The sequence below is a fragment of the Mesoplodon densirostris genome, chromosome 19, assembly GCF_025265405.1.
Source record: "Mesoplodon densirostris isolate mMesDen1 chromosome 19, mMesDen1 primary haplotype, whole genome shotgun sequence".
Lineage (NCBI taxonomy): Eukaryota > Metazoa > Chordata > Mammalia > Artiodactyla > Ziphiidae > Mesoplodon > Mesoplodon densirostris.
The window spans coordinates 11,069,073-11,074,317 of record NC_082679.1 but is presented as its reverse complement, the minus strand read 5'-3'; the positions used below and the strand labels follow the sequence as shown (position 1 = coordinate 11,074,317).

Below are 5,245 nucleotides of genomic sequence, written 5' to 3'. Positions count from 1 at the left end.
CTTTCATATTCCCCTTTGTCACAGAAGGCTAGGTCCAGTGGTCAGGGTGAGATCTCGGCTCAGGCCCCAGGCTCTCAGACCTCAAAGTTCTGGTCCTGCAAGGGCCCCTGTCCTCTCTTCAGACCACTCCTGGCTCTCTCTGCCGAGAAGGAGCTGCTGGGAGTACGTCCTCTAAGAGTTGAGGTCCATCGTGCAGACCCTGAGAAAACTCCTAGGAAAAGGCTCCACCTTCTTGATTAAGTCAACAGAGCTCAGTTCCTTTGGTAGTGCTGGGTGTGTCCCAAGCTGATGCAACTGCAGAGCCATTAGGTCAACCAGCACATGTGTGCGGCCCCTTCCCTTAGACTCCTCTGGGCCCTCGTGACATAGGCTCAGAAGACTGCCAGCCTCAAGCCTTACCTCTTCCAAGGGACGGCCACACCGTCTTCCAGGACTTCTGTCCCATGAATCTCAGTTGCTGTGTGGAAATGAAAAGAGAGAAAAGACCCTACCTGCGGGGTCTCTTCGGGCTGGGGCCTTCCCCCGTGGGCTGCTCTCCCTCATTCTCCTTTTCTTCTTGCTTCTCTTCCTCCTCCTCCTCCTCCTCCTCTTCCTCGGGGGTGCTCTGGATTCCACATTGCCCATCAGCTTGGCCATGGTGAGATGAAAGACACGGCAGCTGAAGCCCTCCAGGACGCCGAACTTCACGTGCTGTTGGAGGATCTCCAAGGTGGGGAAGACCCGGCAGCAAGCCATGCACCTGAAGCCGGTCTCCATGGTCACCATCCAGTCCGCTGTCTTGGCGCTGGGTCTCTCCTCGACGGCAGGTGACCCTGATGGGCTGCCTGGCTCTGCCCTTTCCTCATACTCTTTCTCCTCCCCAGTGGGCTCACTGTCAGACAGGAGGCTTTCGGTGGACACATCAGAAGAGGGGTCAGTGGCTACTGCGCACACATCCTCAGGAAGGGTCACTTCTTCTATCCTCAGCTGCTTTTCAGGCAACTCCAAGGGTTTCTTTGTCTTCCAGGAGACAGCGACACCCTTGTTCACTTGTACCTGCATGTAGTATATTTTCATGCCCCTTTCCTCCTTGTCTGGGTGCAGATAGTTCTTACAGGGTGAAGAGGGTGAGGAGGAGACACAGTATGATGGGGAAGCAGTCTCTCCTTCTTCCTGATCCTGGACTAGGGGCTGGGCAGTGTCTCGATGAAATCTCCGGATTCCTGAAAAAGGAAATTAAGAACATAATAACATGCATGGGCCATGCCGGAAGCTGAGGGAGCAGGTGTGGTAGACGAGAGAGGGACATTTGCATGACATAGCTATGTCGTGAGCTTGGTGTCTGTTAGCCGTAGGACGGAGTGGTGTATCTGGTGTCATCTGTGGGCTTTTCATGTGCGTGGGGGGGATACTGGAGCAGTGTCTGTATACAGGGGTGTGGAGTATGGTGGTGAGGGCTGTGGAATGTGAGGGATGCGGCTGGATGCGTGTACGACGAGGAGTGTGAGTTTGGGAATATCGGTGGTGCATTCCTTGTGGCATGGGGCCGTGGTGCAGGAGAGGAGCATTGTGGATCACGTGCTTGGGGTTTATGTGTGCACTGAGAAGGGCTGTGCCTGGAGGGCGCATGGATGTGTGAGCTGTGTGGACCTGAGCTGGATGGTCCTGCTCTGAGCCTGGAGGTCTATGATGCAGAACTCTGTCCTTCTCTGGAAGCAAAGGCAAAGACAAAGCCTCCATTTTCCTCTGAAGATGCTTAATCTGGTCCCTCTTCCCTCCACCTCAAGCCCAGACCTTTCCGACCCTGCTCCTTGACTTCCCCACCATGGTAGTAGCAGTATTCACACACCCACACACCCAGACTCAGCTGGCATCCACGCCCTCGTAACAGCTCAGCCATCCTGCCCAGGCTCTTCCACAGAGCCCTCATCACCTCTGATGACCCTGGATTTCCTCTCAGCCTCCCTAGGATCTGTGTGCCTCCTGCCTCACAGCCAAGCACCCCCTCACCTGAGGAGCCCCGCGCCCTTACCAGCGTAGATGAGCTTGCGCGGAGTAGAAGTACAGAAGAAGTATTTAGAGGCAGAGGAGACCTCCCCTGCCCCTGGGCTGCAGCCTTGGGCCACCACAGTGGATCCAAGCCGAGGGGGATCCTCTTGTGACTTCGAGATTCCTGAGGGAGGAATGAAAGGCTCAGGGTGGGTTCATCAGTCCTCTGTCCACAAATGTTTACTGAGTGTGTGACACGTGTCAGGTGCAGTGAATACACACAGTTGAGAGTGTGGTTCCCAGTGGATACTCCAGGATTTAATTCCAGTCAATACTTATTCTCTCACTGTCTTGTTGGTAATGTAGGCCTCGGTGGTGACTGTGAGTGTGTGGGAAGAGTGAGTGATGTGTATCAGTTATGTCTGTGGTGAGTGTGGGGTTGGCGTGGGGAGCACAGTGCAGATGTGCCTATCTGTGTCTGTGGCCTTTGTGTGCATGGTTTCTGTTCACAAGTCAGGAATTCTGGGACATGTAACTTTTCCTCATTCCATGGTGTGGCTTGTATTTATGGTGTGTGTTCATTCATTCATTCACCAAGATCCAGTGAGCAGCTACTCCTGTGTATCCGGCACTCTTCCATTGTTGTAGTCTCTGGTAATGCTGCACATTCTAGTAGGGGAAGACACACACTAAACAAAACTCCAATAAATATATAATACATCAGCTGGTGGTAAGTTTATAAGGGTTGCCAGACTTAGTGAACAAAAATACAGGGCACCCAGTTAAATTTCAGTTTCAGATAAACCCAGAATAATTTTTTAGTGTAAGTATTCCCATGCAGTATTTGGTCTTACTTATTTTGAGTGTAAGTAGGGCCCATACAATATTTGGGACATCCTGATACTGAAACATCACTTGTTGTTTATGTGGAATTCAAATTGAACTGGATAGCCCATATTTTCTCTGGCAACCCTGACATGGGTTAGTGAGACTGTGGTTTACTGTGGTTTGTACAAAGCGGGTATGGCATTACTCAAGAATGTGTTGTAAGTGTGGTGTGTATGACACGTGACTGGTTTTTATAGAGGTATTTAGAGATGGCTGAAGTTAGCTGTGTTTGTGCGAGAGTTGAGGCGATACATATATATATAGTGTGTGTGTGTGTGTGTGTGTGTGTCATATATAGATAGTGTGTGTGTCTATATACATATCTCATCTCCAGCGTTTGGTGTTGGAGGAAAGGATTGTGATACAGGTGGGTTGTATGAGAACGTAGTACAAGAGGGATGCGTGTATATACCTCCATGTGCTGTGTGTGGTTTAATAAGGAAGTTATATGTGGGGTGTGTGATATTTTTGCTGTATCAGAGTGTACATGGGTGTATGAGTTACTGTCTCATAAAACACCCCTAACAAGAATTCTGTATACACTCTTACGTACACCGAGTGTCAGCCAGGTCCAGGCAGGTTGACAAGAACTTTACCATGCAGACTTTCTATCTGGTAAGCACTCTACCCCCATTCATCCCGCTCTTCTCTGCAATACCACAAACACACAGACACACACACACACACACACACACACACACAGAGGAACATAGAGAAAAATATTCTGAATGGTCAGGGGCGGTCATTGCCTCCCCCAGCCTGTCCCAGCCACTGCCTGAAAATCTGCCTGCTGTCTAGAGCTCCATTCCCAGGGCCCATCCTACAGTCTCCAGGGCCCTGGGCCTGGTAGGAGCTACTGGGCTCTAATCTGGGGCAGAGGCCTCTAGCTGGAGCTCTGGGGTGACCACCCCTCTCCCAGGGCAAGCTACTCGCCTACATTTAATGCACGCAGGCACCCCGTGGCCCGTGGCTCTCAGAGCTCCCCGCAGGACCCTGAGGCCATTTCTCACCCCCGCCCACGCGGTCTCAGTCTCTGGAAAACCCTTCCCTTCCCTTGATCTCCTTTGGGAAATTCTTCCTGTTGAAGGAATAAAACCTCCTTGCTTTCCATATGACACCATCCCTAGACAAACAATCTTCTTTCGAAGTGCATTCCACTTGTCAAGATATTTTTCAACAGGGCCTTCAACTCATGGGGCTTCTCTTTCCACTTTGGTAAAAGAGGCCAAGCAACTCCTGGGTCTCTCTCAGCATCCTTGCATCCTTCACATCCCCCACCTCATGAGCCCAGGGAAAGATCCAAGAGAATAAGAGAGAAATCGGGGACTGAGAAAAGCTGCACCTCTAGGTCTGTGCAAGCAGGATGCAGCCTGCTATGAGTCCGACAAAGCTCCAGGCCCGGCTGCCCCAGGAGAGAGTCCTCAGACCAGCGGAGCTGACCTCCCCCATCTCCCAGGGGGCATCTGGCCGTTCTGTGCCATCTCACACCACAGGGACCCTCCGGATGGATACGGCAGCATCAGTGAGACAAGGTCTCTCGCTCCCTGCTTCACAGGTGACACGTTCTCAGTCCCCCGCTTCCTAGAGAAGGTTCAGTTTGGCAGGAACCCATGTGCCCCAGACAAGTTGCCCCCCACATACCTCCTCCGTTCTCGGCAGTTTCCTGGGACTCTTCATTTTCCAGATGTTTCCTCTTTTGTCACCGTTCCATCGTACCAACTAGAAGTCTCCCTTAGAAGTTGCCTCAAGAGATGTCCAACTCCTCCTCTTCCCTACAGGTTGGCCCTTGTTGGCTCTTGGGCAATCCGTTGAAATGATTCAATACAAATAAAAATAGTCAAGTCTCCTAAATGGCTGAAAAACTTGTACCACTTAGTGAACCAGCAGGACTGCCTAGTGCTCACCAGGGCTGTTATGTTTGCAAGGTTGCCAGGCGCACAGCGGAATTCTGTGACCTCAGTGATGACATCAGAGCATTCGGTGGACCTAGGTTGAGCACAGTGTCTGCAATAGCACAGGCCCCATTTTCAAGAACAATTCCTTTTTCCCAGCCGAACCTTTCCCGTGAAAGGGAAAGGTTCATACCATATCTATTATAAATTGTATCATACCATGTCTATTATAAAATTAACATTTTCATTGGAGAACTTTTTTTTTTTGGTTTCTGCTTTATAACAAAGTGAATCAGTCATACATATACATCTGTTCCCACATCCCTTCCCTCATGCATCTCCCTCCCTGCCACCCTCCCCATCCCACCCCTCCAGGCGGTCACAAAGCACCGAGCTGATCTCCCTGTGCTCTGCAGCTGCTTCCCACTATCTACCTTATGTTTGGTAGTGTATATATGTCCATGCCTCTCTTTCGTTTTGTCACAGCTTACCCTTCC

General features: G+C 50.9%; 1 pseudogene; it reads right to left on the bottom strand.

Moving 5' to 3' along the window:
- Positions 1-523: 523 nt before the first annotated feature.
- Positions 524-4,567, bottom strand: LOC132480091 (protein FAM170A-like; annotated as a pseudogene).
- Positions 4,568-5,245: the final 678 nt, after the last annotated feature.